Source organism: Crinia signifera, chromosome 11 (genome assembly GCF_055691185.1).
Source record: "Crinia signifera chromosome 11, ASM5569118v1, whole genome shotgun sequence".
In the NCBI taxonomy this organism is placed as follows: Eukaryota; Metazoa; Chordata; class Amphibia; order Anura; family Myobatrachidae; genus Crinia; species Crinia signifera.
In genome coordinates this window covers 94,496,989-94,510,803 of record NC_139227.1, presented here as the reverse complement: position 1 = coordinate 94,510,803, position 13,815 = coordinate 94,496,989, and the positions used below count along the sequence as shown (strand labels likewise).

The 13,815-nt window shown below is 48.9% G+C and overlaps 1 protein-coding gene across 6 annotated transcripts in view; it reads right to left on the bottom strand.

Annotated features, from left to right (window-relative positions):
* EXT2 (exostosin glycosyltransferase 2) overlaps nt 1-13,815 on the bottom strand; it is a 71,296-nt gene that overhangs the window by 37,182 nt on the left and 20,299 nt on the right. The window lies entirely within an intron of this gene.

Genomic DNA, 13,815 nt, shown 5'->3' with positions numbered 1-13,815 from the left:
ATGAGAGAAATGTTTTTCTTAAGGATCAGAGTGCTGGAATATTACATTGTAACCAGAGTCCCAGAAGTCGTCCTTTCTTTCCCAGAATCCCGCTCTGCCAAGCATTATACCTTCAGGGACCCTGACCTCATGCTGTAAGCCTCTTGAGTTACAAAAAGTTTGAAGGAGAGGGGCCCCTGACAGGCCGACTATCAAATAAAGTGCTTTTAATTTACAGCCTCCAGGGTTTAAGTATGGCCCTGTGGAAATTGTACATGAAGGCGGGCGAGTGAGGGAGAGGACGAAGGGGTGGGGGGCTCCATGTTTTAGGGGCAAGACTGAGAGCTAGGACACAAATATACAAACAATTGCGTTGGAGAACAGACGGCTGTCCGCACAGGAAGCACCAATAAAGATCAGGACCGTTACAGTGAGTAGCCCGTTTGCAGACGTTCTCTCCCTTTATAGAAGATCACACTTATAGTCAAGACTGACAATTGCAGGACATGAAACAAGCCAATGTCTGTGTGTACAGCCGTCGTAGAAAGTGCTTCCATCAGCCAGACAATGGGCCAAGCACTATACAGGACACAACAGGCTGGGACCGCACTCCAATCAGGAAAGCCTGTACGACATAAGGATAGATTGAAGCTTTCACACGAGCACACAAGTTATAAAGATTAACAGCCCATTAAAACCGCATTTCCCTGCTCAGTGCTCGTACAAGCTCTGCAAAATCCATCACATAGTCTATATTAACCAGGTAACACGGGAAATTGGTCCCTACCCAGTGCCATATATGCATGACACCTCACTTCTGCTAATTGCAATCATTAAATACAAGACTTGTCTACGGTAAATTACACACAAAACACAAGAAACAAAGCAAACAGCGTTTGATAAAGGGAATTATTTGTTGAACAGGCAGAGATAAAAGTCTATTGGATGTTCAATGTGAACTATTCTACCATTAAATTATCAATACAGTTATTAAATAGCAAGGGCTGCCCAAAGGTGGACGACCCGGGATACGGTCGTATTGTCGACCCGACTTAGGTTGATAGTCATTAGGTCGACATCGTTGGGTCAACAGGCAACTAGGTCCACAGGTGTCTAGGTTGACATGGGTTTTTTCACTGTTATATGAGCCGACAGGCGGTATTTCATGCCCTACCATCCACTAGGGTGTGGTGGGAGAATAAAATAGTGTACCGAGCGTAGCGAGGCACCATGCCCGAAGCATTGCGAGCGCAGCGAGGCACCGTGCCAGAAGCATTGCGAGCGCAGCGAGGCACCATGCCCGAAGCATTGCGAGCAGCCAGACAGTGAATAGCTGTCGGCATGCTGGTTGTCGATGGCTATAACTACTGTATGAACCAATCAGAGCGCTGACAGCTGGTCACTGCATGGAAGAATGCAGAGTGATGGCGTGCTATGGTATTTTAAGCTTATTTGTTAAATCTGTAGTTGGAATATAACGTACTGGGAATGTTTTCCCGTGCGCTCTTGTTTGGATCCCCATGTCGATCTAAAACCATGTCGACCTTCACCCATGTTGACATAGAACCCTGTCGACCTAAGTCGGGTCGACAATACGATCCACACCCGACGACCCCTGTAATGTTTGAGTACAATTAGAAGTATTTTTCACATTTGCCTTCTGTACGTCCAATACAACACGTGAGTGTAAATCAGACCCTGAATATCCACGCTCATTCCAACATACTTAACATTTAAGTTTGTTCCAACCTTTATACCATATGTTCTAGTGTGTTCTAGTGTGTGGACAAAAAAAGCTCCTACAGTGGAGGCTGACATTTTTGTGGGTCAATATTCTCCAGCCTATAAAGGTCACTAGGACCCAGTGACATCACACACACACAGGATGACTTATTCTTGGTTGTAAGGGCTGTACATGTCCAGTGACATCACCTATCCAGCAATGTTATAACACGTGTGTGTGGCGTCACAAGGTGTACAGAGTCAGCGCAGCCAGGATTATACACGCGTGCACCTTCCTGGAATCGCCATGCTTATGTGAAGCGAACAGACAGAGGGTAAAGCCCTAAAACACACACACACAGCGCCCATTAATTAGGAGGAATGTTACTGCACAAGTGCCGCGGTTTATGTGAAAATGCAGGATCCCAACAAGAGCGCAAGGAAAACATTCCCAGTACGTTATATTACAACTACAGATTTAAGAAATAAGCTTAAGAAACCATAGCACGCCATCACTCTGCATTCTTCCATGCAGTGACCAGCTGTCAGCGCTCTGATTGGTTCATACAGTAGCTATAGCCATCGACAACCAGCATGCCAACAGCTAGTCACTGTCTGGCTGCAGGTTGGGGGGCGGATAGAGAATGCGGCATTCTGATTGGAGGATAGCTCTACCCATCCACCAAAAACCATGATAGCAGCCACTCACTGTCTGGCTGCAGGTTGGGAGGCGGGTAGAGAATGATTGTGTAACACCACACTGAAGGCCCCTTGAATAATAAGTGCTACAAAGTGTGAACATCCCATAAAAAGTGTACGTTTTCCATAGACATAGGACGACAGACCAGCCGAGTTTACCTGCGCGCTACATGTGGACCTGAACACTACGCACCAACAAAAGCCTTATCTGATCATCTGTCAGGCTCCAGTGCTGCCGCTTGTATAAGACCTTTTTTTTTTGCAAAATAAACAGCTTTCAAGCTCCGTAGCCCTTTAAATGTTCTGCGGCTTTGGCGCTGCGCCACCAGTCATCCATCACTCCCCAAACCTGCCTCGTTAGGCAGCCCCTAATTTGGCACGGCCAGGTCCCAAGCTTGCAAGGTTTGGGTTTTAAATTAAGGGCTGCACACTTTAAATATTCAGTGGCAAATCAGAGCAGACGTTTTACATACAGCCGTCCATAACTCAGAGGGGTTATTTATGGCCTCTCAGCCTCCCCCTCTTTATCCGGGACTGTGATTAACTTGCTCGGTGTCGCCAGGGGACAGCGCAGCCCCGAAACTGACGCAGGGTGCTCATTTCTCCTGTTACATAAGCCCTGTTTCCCTTCTTAATTCTTTTGTGGGGATAGTTGGGCCATCACACTCCCCCCCTCTCCGCCAGCTCAAAGCAGCGCAGGTCAAGGATCAGGACAGGCATATAATAAATACTGGAAAAGATCTAAAGGGAACCGAGTGGTTTTCTTTCCTACTTATTAAATTCAATCCCCTGGTGAAAGTCCTGCCAACGACTGCAGGGACTCGGCCGTAATCAGTGACATGTCCTCCAAGGCGGCAGTCACCATTATATAGGGATGTTCCGGCAGTCTCCAGCTCTCTGCTGACCAGTGTCGTGCCAGCGAGTGGCTGATACCTTACATGCCAACTACGTCATAACTGTATAATGAACCAGGGAGTGGCGTGATCTCATCGCAGCTGTGGCTCAAATAGTTGAACCAAGTGTTATTTTTGGGCACAATCCTCCCAAATGGGATACCTGCCTTAAAGATAAATATTATGATACTTCCTCATCTTTGCTGCCACCGCTTACGCTACGGAACTTATGTAGCGTACGACGAGCCGCGAGGGTTCTCGGGGTCCACGCCACCATCTATTACCTTTAGTAAAGTTGTGACGAGCGGAGCGTGCCACGGAGCCCACGAGGGGACAATCGCCGATCCACGTAGCGGCTAATAGACTGTAGGTCTGGCACAACCTGGTTTTAAAGGTGCTGCCCCCCTAGGTACAGAAGAACTGAACTCTCCGCAACAGGCTTCCATTCAGAATATTGCTAAATGTCGAATATTTACCGGCAGTCGTCACTCACACAATCCCACAGCCGCCGGGGACAATCTCCTACATACGTACGTACAGATTGCAGATACAGGCAGCACAAACATCCTAACAAATCGCAGACATGCCATTTTCTCATTGATGAAAAAATGGAATATGTATACAATGTATCATTGTTAGAGAATATTAAATGATACACGTTCAAGGTTTCCGTCCTCCAACTAATACATGATTTGCCCACAGAATAGGGAGAATATAGTAATATGCAGTGTAGAATTCCCCGGCTATACATTTCCAGGGAAAGTGAAGAGATAAATCCCTCTTTCTGACCATCACTGAAATAGCAACATGCAGAGAGGAAAGCATGAAACACAAATGTCCCCCCCTAAATGATAGAGGGGCCGGAATGGGAGAGTTGAAAGCAGAGCTGGTCCCGGAGTTGCGTACTTCAGTCTCACGGGGTTAGAGGTTACTCAAGCAGAAGCCACCGGCCAAATGCCAGCAGAAGCCGCTCTGCAGATAACTCACAGATCTGTTACCACCTCCCCAGGCCTCCTGACCCCCACATGCTGCTCTGTTCCTGTCCTACCTGATGTGCGGGGGATTTGCCCTTTCCAGGAGAAACTTACATTTCAAGAGCAATCAGTAGCAACGTATCAAGGTCAAACCTCTATTTCTTTTTGTGGGGGGGGGGGGGGGGGGGGGGGGGGTGTAAAATGTTTGTTATTTATCGTAAGGAGATCTCAGGACTGTTTAGTGGTCAGGATACACTATGAAAATTTGGTTACTACATTAGTGATGCAAATAAGGGGGTTATTCTGGTTCACTCAGAAAGGCACACTCACTCTCTAATGGACAAAACCATATGCACTGCAGGTGGGTCAGATGTAACATGTGCAGAGAGAGTTAGATTTGGGTGGGGTTTGTAAAATAATGCAGACAGTATTTACCCTGCACAGAAATAAAACACCACAACCTAACTCTCTCTGCACATGTTACATCAGCCCCACCTGCAGTGCAAATGGTTTTTTTCCACTAGAGAGTGATTGTGCCTTTCCGAGTGAACCAGAATAACCCCCAAGATGGAAACGCACTACAAACCTGTGTGGTAGGATACATGGTGTGGCAAAGTCTGTGGCATGCGGAGGATAGGTGTATGTGGCCACATCTGTGTGGAAGCTATCTGTGGTGATGACAGGTTGGCGGGTGCTGAGCAGGGTAGCATATAAGAAGGTGACAGGTGCTTAGCGCCCTCTCTGCCTGTATGACATGACCACTCGGCCAATCACTGTGTACAATCTGCATATACACTCTTACTGTACTCTGCCTATGTTATTCCACAGCTACCCCCAGGACCCTGCAGTCCCGTCATAGGCACCCAGTATTCTGGGGGGGGGGGGGGGGGGGTTGTAATAATACAGGACACTGCTGTACAAAGTAAAACCAAAGGTTATTTATCTAAACAGGAGGCTGGAGTATTATATTATAATGGCAAATAATTCCAGATCAATCCTATACTATTGTGGGCTAACACAAGGCGAAATATGGCAGCATGTGTGCGTCATACACTAACAGTGTGTGTAACATTATTATTCCACACACCTCGTAACATGTTCTGTGTTCCATACACTGTAACAGTGTGTGTAACATTATACCATACACCCGTAACATGTTCTGTGTGAGAGCATTAGCACCTAAATACTTCTTAGACCATCAAAGCTCTTAAAATTTAGTTTTGGGCCAGTTTTATTCTTTGCTAGCATGGATCCCCCCCCACACACACACAACCACACACACACACACCAGGGATTCATGTACCCAACAGAGATGTCAAAAACCATAAGTTCAGTTAATAAAGGTTACTTTTGATCTACATCTTGAGGAAATGACCGTCAGCTCTTCAGACAACATTTTAGTTATACCAGAAAAAGGGTGAGAATGGGCTAAGAGCTTTCTCCCGTGTCCCCAAACCCCTTCCTGGTCCTGTTTGTTAGCAACTAATATATAGACAGACGTCTCTTTCTTTGAACAAATGTATGATGGTATATTAGTAGGATGAAGGGAAATGTGCGGCACTTTGGAAGATTAGAGACCGACTACTACTACATCAGCTACAGAATAGGCTTATTAAATAGTACTGGTGGGGAATGGTATACACATCACCTGACAGCCATATTGCAGATCCCCCCCTCTTGCTTCACTCTGTCCACTCTGTCCATTAAACCTGAAAGATAAAGTCTACTCTGAGAATAGGGGTGCACTAAGGGGAACGTCTTCTGCCCTCATAGTAGATCAATAGGGGGAACACTAAAGGTGCCCATACACGGTGCGATGATTGCACCTATTATGGGCTGGATCGCATTGCACCGCATGCATTTTGCATGCGATGCGAGGGCAGTACAACAAGTATGTGCAGCACATGCTTTTTGTACTGTGAGATGCGATGGGTGCGGGAGCGATTGTCACATTGCATGGTGCTATCGCACCGTGTATGGGTACCATTAGATATCCACCAATGGAACAACAAATGCTGAGCGTTAGCAGATGGAGACCGACAATAGCAGAAACTATAAGGTACACAACATACTGTATAGCCATTATCTGAGTGAGGTAGGTAGCCTTCGGCTCACCAGCTGATTGGATAAACTCATCCCTTGCAGAGCATAGTGTCAGCTAAATGGCGACATCTTCGATATGTAAGACAGAGGTCATTGTAGATACTGGGAATACAATGCTATTTATCCAGTGCTGTATTCTGGCTGCACGGAGGAGAAATCTGGTAGCTTAGGTGAATTTCTGGGCTCACGGCGATATCAGGCAAATATCTTCTCTACATGTGAGACTGGCCAGCTAGGAATAATACAGGCATTGCTGTTCTGCAGGTGTGTGTATATATATGTGAGCGCGAGAGGAAATGCTGATCATAGGCTGGCTCTGTACACATTGCAACACATGAAGCGCTAGCGACACCTGCAGGCAGCTGTAGGAACTGCAACTAGCCAAGCCAATATTTTGATATGTTCCAGAGGAAACGGAGCTGTCCTGTCTTACCTCTCACTGAATGGCAGACCGGTTCTGTAAACCTCAGAAAGTCATTACAACGATGCTAAATGTCTGTGAAATCCCATCCCTGATCACTGCAATAATCTGCCACGTTTACAACAATATACAAAAAAGAATACTTCTTCTGAAGTGTTTTGTACAATAGTAGTAAGAGAAGGGAAAGCCCCACCAAGGTTACATGCAGCCAGGTGGTGGACTCCAGTGATTCAGTGATATATACAGCTAGTCCTTAGGCTATCCTGCGTAGCAGCCGTATACCAATCGGATATTTCTGGGTTCACTCCTTATCTCCTAGTCCACTGATGGATACTGAGTACATGCAGCCTAAGACTGACATAACCCAGCAAGGCAGTGGCAGGGATCAGCAGACCAGAGAAGGGAGGCGGTGCTTCGAGAGAAGGGAGGACGGCGGCCCCCAGAGGTCAGAGAAGGGAGGACGGCCGATTGTACTTATTTATCCAAAACCTTCAAGATTATAATGGCTTACTGCTATGGGCAACATATCCTGGACTGCAGTAAAAGGAGATTTATGTCTTACCTGTTAAATCTCTTAAAGGACATCAGGGGCCACAGGGCTAACGCTGGGTAGTGGAGTGGGAGAGAGCATTCCAGCCCCACAGAGTTTAAACTTCTTCTGCCTCCCAGGCAGTCCAGGCTCCTCCTCTCCTCTACCCTGCCTCCAGCCCAGGCAATTCAATTTTTAACAAGCCAAGGCAGGAGACAAGCGAATCCAGCGGGCAATCGTCTGCTTAGTAGCAAGCCAACAACTCTTTTGAAACCCATAGAGCACAAAAAGAGAGTCCGATTTCCGGAGAGTCTCAGCACGGCGCACATACAGTAGATATGTAATGCACAGACCACATCCAAGGAAGCCTGCACAGGAAAAGCATCCGACCCTCGAAAGGAAGGGACCACTATCTCCTGGTTTACATGAAACCTTGACATCACCTTAGGGCGGTGAGAAGGAACGGTTCTAAGAACCGCCGCATTAGAATGGAAGATCAGAAACGGGGACCCACAGGACAGAGCTGGCAGATCAGACACCCTCCTGGCAGAAGTACTCGCTAACAGGAAAACGGTTTCCCAGGTAAGCCAACAAAGGTCCACTGACCATGAGGGCTCAAACGGTGGGGCTTTAAGAGCAGCAAGCGCCAGGGAAAAGTCCCTCAGGTCTACCGGGGGAACAGAGAGAGGCTGGATATGTAGGACGCCCTGCAGGAATGTGCAGACATCCGGCAACAACGCCAAATTCTTATGGAACAAGATGAACAAAGCCGAAACCTGTACCTTTGAAAGAAGATAACCGCAATGCAGCCTCCAGGCCCTTCTGCAAGAAAGACAGAATCCTGGCCAAACGGTAAACCCTGGGATTGATGTGGCAAGCACGACACCAGGAAAACTAAGCCAGACAGATGCGATCGAAAGCACCATCCGAAGAAGGTTTAGATTACTCTGGAGTTAAAACCTCTAGCCCTTAACAGTGAGGTCTAGACAGTAACCCCGCCAAAGTCAGACACTGCAAATCCGGGTGTAGATATGGGTACAGATCCCTGAGAGCGCCTGTAGATATGAGAAACCAGATCCATCTGGGCCAACTGGGAGCCACCAGGATCAGTGTGCCACACTCCGCCTTCAACTTGCGGATCACTCTCAGGAGAAGTGAAATGGGAGGAAAGCATACATGAGAGCAAACGGGGCTGACAGGGCATCCACCATGCAAGCCCCTGGGTCGCGATAGATGGACCCGTAGAGTGTGACCTTGTGGTTGTGGTGCAATGCCATCAAGTCCACCTTGGGTCTGCCTCAACTTTGAATCAGCATCTGGAACCGCTCCGGATGGAGGACCCATTGGCCAGGAAGTCCACTTTCCAATTGAGGACTCCCGGTATTAAGATCGCTGAGAGAGGGATCTTCTCCGCCCATTGAAAAATGTCTCCAGGATGTCCCCGCCATAGCAGCTCGACTGGTGGTTGATATAAGCAACCGTCGTCGCAATGTCCGACTGAACCTGCACAGGACAACCCCCGAGACAGGGTTCCGCCAAGCAAAGAGCCCGGAAGACTGCCCTCAGTTTGAGGAGTTTGATTGATAGTTGGGTTCCCTGAGCTTTCCAAAGTCCCTGGAACAATATTTGGCAAGTTACTGCCCCCCAGCCATGGAGGCTGGCATACGTTGTTAGGAGGGTCCACTGGTGGATCCAAAATGTTCTCCCTGCTTTGAGGTTCTGGTCTAGAAGCCACCAGGAGAGGGAGAGACGAACGGCCAGTGATAATCAGCTGTGACGGGATGTTGGTGTAGGATCCTGAACACTTGATGAGGATCTCCCGTTGTAGTGGATGGGAGTGAAATTGGGCATATTCCGCCATGTCAAAGGCTGATACCATCGAACCTATGACTCATGCAGGCATGAACTGACACCCATCTGAAGGAGAGGAGACTGCGGAGTCCGGCGACGGTCCTCTGGCAGGTAGATCCTTTGATGTACTGTATCCAACTGGGCTCCCAGATGGATCATAGACTGTGTGGGAATCATGGATGATTTGGGAAAAATTGATGATCCAGCCGTGATGTTCTAGGACCGTCACCACTGTTTTCAAATGGTCCTTGAGAACGTCTGCAGATTATGCCAGAATCAACAGGTCATCTAGATACAGAAGTATCGGGACACATTGGTTGCAAAGTCTGCTGCCCATCACGGCAATGACCTTGTAAACACCTGAGGGGCGGTAGACAGTCTGAAAAACAGAGCCTCAAACTGACAGTGCTGCAGTGCAAACCACAGGAACCGTTGATGTTGCAGCCTGATGGGGATGTACAGATACGCATCCTGGATGTCCAGGGATGCCAGGTAGTCTCCTGGTTGTAAGGCTAAGACAATGACCTCAAAGTTTCCATTCGGAACATCAGGACTCAAACTTGTTGAGTATTTTCAAGTTGATAACGGGATATGACCCATTGGGTCTCTGGACGGGATGCAGTTACAATCCCGGCGGTCGGGATCCCGGCGTTCAGAATCCCGACCGCCGAAATGCCGACACTTTCTCCCTCCGTGGGTGTCCACGACACCCCTGGAGGGAGAATAAATTAGTGTGCCGAGCGTAGCGAGGCACCGGGCCCGCTGCGTGGCGAGCGCAGCGAGCCCGCAAGGGGGGGCGATCCACGTCCCCCCCTTGTCGGCATTTCGGCTGTCGGGATTCCGGCGTCGGGGGATTCTGAACGCCGGGATTCAATACTGAATCCGTCTCTGGACTAGAAAGAGGCTGGCATAGAATCCTGAGCCTTGTTGAGTCTAAGGGACCAGTCCTATGACTCCGGACTGTACGAGCTTCTGGATGGATTGCTTCAGAGCCCTGAACTTTTCCAGGGCCTTTGGAGAACTTGTGGAAAAGAACGAGTTTGGTGGACAACGCCAGAAGGTGAGGGAGTAGCCTCGGGAGACAACATCCAGAGCCCATGCATCTGTTGTGGTTTCCACCCAGACGTTTCAATACCCCAATAGACAGCCTCCCACCTTGGGATCCCCCAGGTGAAGGCCCGCCCCACCATGGTTTGTCCTCTGACTTAAGGTGCCCATACACTGCCTGCGATGTCTCGCAGCAGTGTACGGACACCCGATGGACTGCAAGCCGCCGGGACCTTCCGGCGGAAGGGACACATGCGATCCGTTGTGATGGATCGCATGCGTCCCTGCTTAGCGCCCGTCCCAGAACGGGTGGTCGGATGGCCAGCCGGTCCGACCACCTAGTCGGGTCCAATGCTCACAGGACCACGCATCGGACCCGACTACATGTCAGAGAGGCGATTTGGTCCGATTTAATGGGCCGATTGGTCGCAATCGGCCAAAATCGGACCAAATCGCCTTGATGTATGCCCAGCTTTAGAGTCAGGGTGCCTTGTGGCCCAGGGACATTTACCCTTGGCGGACTTGGCCACTTGGGGCTGGGTTCTTGAAGAAGAATGTCCCCTGCCCTGGAAGCGAAAGGACTGGAAGGCAACACGGGGACGTGGTGTAGGAGCGGATGGTAGGAAAGCTCCCTTAGAAGCCGCTACCGTAGCCACAATTTTATCCAGTTCGGATCCAAACAAGAGGGAACCCTCAAAAGGAAGTGCTTCTACGGTTCTCTTAAGAGTCAGGGTCCACCTTCCAAGAGCACAGCCACAAAAACCTTGGTGCCGCAACAGCCAAAACGGATGCATGGGAGGAGAGTGTGGCCTGATGTACCAGCTCGATGGTAGGCAACAGGTTTTCCGTGGGCACGCCCTCGGCAGCGTCAGCTGCTAGAGTAGTTGCCCATTTCACCATGGCCTTAGCCACTTAGGCTGAAGCCAGGGCAGGCCTAGCTACTGCACCTGCAGTGGTGTAACTGAGTTTTAGGACGTTTTTCAACTTCCAGTCTGCTGGGTCTTTGAGTGATGCAGTTGGGATAGGCAGCACAGAGGATCTCACTAGCTTAGCCACATGTGCATCTACTTTAGGAGCACTTTCCCAGCAAAATCTAGACTCCTGAGGGAGGGGGTAAATGGAGGCAAAAGTGTAAACTTCCTATTTGGTACCTCCCAAGCCTCTGAGAGGATTTTTTCCCAAGTCTTCAGACTTGGAGAATAAAGCCAGAAACCGCTTAGGGTGTTTGAAAATAGAGCCCGAGGATTTAGGTGGTTCAGCAGGGTCCTCTTTTACAGCTGTGACTAAGGCCCCCACAACAATGCGTTATGAGGCATCCTCCTCCTCAGCATCATCACCTACAGGTTCCTCCTCATCCTGTTCATCCTCTCAATCCGTGAATCCAGAGTCATGCTGATGGAGGTGATGAGATGAAGAGCTACCCCTGAGGAGGGGGGGGCAATCCAGCCATGCAGACTGACCACACAGTCAGTGTAAAAGTAAGAATTAAAATAAAATTGAGGCAGAAGAAGTTTAACCTATTGGGTGCTGGAGTGCTCACTCTCCCACTCCACTACCCAGCGCTAAGCCTGTGGCCCAACATGTCCCGAAGAATGAATATAGCCCATGGTGTCCATAGACGCTGCAGATTGTTCAGGTTCTAGATCAATGATGGTCTGCAGAGACTCCACCATTTATAGTTGATAATAGGCAGAAGCCTCTACTCTAGTCCCGAGACAGCAGAGAGAGAGGGGACTGATGAGACTCCACCTTGTAGTGGCAGGACAGCAGCAGCTGGCTCAGTGATACAGAGGACCCGGGGAGCGGAAGCGTATAGTACAATATACTGCTAATTACACACAAGAAGAGTGTTACTTTATAGGTGAAATCAGCTGTGGTTATTGTAATACTGTGAGCCTGTTAGAACGTGTGTATGTGTAGAACACGGCTCATTTAGGGTAAGCCATCCAATATAAGGGATCTCTGTGACTGAACAGATCAAGAGAATGACTGATTTGTTCCATGGTGATATTCGTGGGTGCCAGAAGGGGTCCCAACAGTCGGGATCCAGACAGTCATTAAATCAGACTGTTAAAACACAGACGGACGGTTTCCCGACGGTCATCGGCTATTCTCCCTCGTGGGGGTCCAGCATGGCGAGCGCAGTGAGCCCGCAAGGAGCTTTGTTGCGCTGGCCACGCTGTCCGAGTCCGACGTCGGGCTAATGACTGTTGGGATCCCGACTGTCGGAACCGCATACCACACCCGATATTCGTGACGTTAAATAGTTGAGCTATTGAAGGGAATAGCACTGCGTGTGTTATTCCAACATAAAGAAAACCCTGAACTCTGTTGGAGACAAAACGCGTAGGCTTAAGATCAAGGTTCAGAAGATCCACTTTGGAAACCAGAGATTGGAAAATTGTGTCCGTAAGAACGGGTTCATGATGCGGCTGCAGGCTGAGTCCTGGAGATACTGCGGGGAAAAAAGACAGACAGGAACACAGGAGGGAGCTGAGACCCAGCACCAAATAACAAGCAGGGGGCAAGTGAATGTAATGAACTTGTGAATTTTGAACTGCCATTTTATTCTAAGTGCCATTTTTAATAAGTGCAGAGTTATATCCAAGAAGGAGTAACATTCAGGAAGGGGTTAAACCAGGTTGCAAGTGGCTTCTGTCCCTTCTGTTTTTTTATTTTTTTTTCTCCTTGCTTGAAGCCCAGGTGCCTGACCTGTTAAAGGGTCCACAAAGTGCAGATAGTGTGCTGCATGATCTGAGAGTGGGCCACTGAGGAAAACGTGCAACTGGAAGAAATTGCAGAGGAAGCGGACAGATACAGAGTGGTGTGTCAGCAGACTGCAAGACAGCCAGTATCAGCAGGAGACCAGAGGACAAGATTAGAGCCCTACTGTCGCTGCTGCAGACACATCAGGTGTGAGGACACCAGGAGTGTGACACAGCTGCAGGAACAGATAAGTATCAACTTTCTTATATTTTGATAGAAATTAACTTGTAGTGTGTAATTGCATTGTAATTTAACTCTCTATTGTATACTAGGGGGTTAGTTGCAGGGAGGTAGATAAAATGGGTGGGGCCCCGATTGAGAATCTCACTCAGTGCATGTTGTGCAAGATGTATGCGCACCTGGAGCAAGAGTCCCAGTGCGAATACATCTGCACGAGATCTGAGCGAACGCCCGCCCTGGAAGCCCAGGTCACTGATCTAGAGCGGACTGTTCAGCGACTGAGAGACATTTCCAATCTTGAGCAAAGCCCAAATAGAACGGTGGAGGAGTTGCAGATGGGGTCACTGGTAGAGGAGGAGGATCAGGCAGCCAGCTGGGTCACTGTTAGAAGGGGAAACAAGAGGGACAGGAACGACATTTCGGATCTATCACACCCGAACAAATTTGCCCGGTTGGATGAAGTTTCGGGGGAGGATAGAGACGAAATGACGGAGCTGGAGGAGACTGCTCCCTCTAGCAACCAGAGGAGCGGTCCCTCTAGCTCAAACGGGATGACAGTTAGTGAGGTACCAAGGCAGATAGTGGTGGTAGGGGATTCCATCATTAGGAGAACAGACAGGGCAATCTGCTATCGGGACCGCGATCGCCCCA